This window comes from Arachis duranensis, chromosome 2 (assembly GCF_000817695.3).
Source record: "Arachis duranensis cultivar V14167 chromosome 2, aradu.V14167.gnm2.J7QH, whole genome shotgun sequence".
Classification (NCBI taxonomy): domain Eukaryota; kingdom Viridiplantae; phylum Streptophyta; class Magnoliopsida; order Fabales; family Fabaceae; genus Arachis; species Arachis duranensis.
In genome coordinates, this window is record NC_029773.3 from 63175450 (window position 1) to 63175824 (window position 375).

The window sequence follows — 375 nt, forward strand, 5'->3', positions numbered from 1 at the left end:
ATGAACTTCTACTTCCTCTCCAATCATGATGCTATGAATCATGATAGCCCGGTCTATAGTAACTTTGGACCGGTTGCTAGTCAGAATGATTGAGCGTTGGATAAACTCCAACCATCCTCTAGCCACGGGCTTGAGGTCATGCCTTCTCAGTTGAACCGGCTTCCCTCTTGAATCTCTCTTCCATTGAGCGCCCTCTTCCCAGATGTCTATGAGGACTTGGTCCAACCTTTGATCAAAGTTGACCCTTCTAGTGTAAGGGTGTTCATCTCCTTGCATCATGGGCAAGTTGAATGACAACCTTACATTTTCCGGACTAAAATCTAAGTATTTCTCCCGAACCATTGTAAGCCAATTCTTTGGGTCCGGGTTCACACT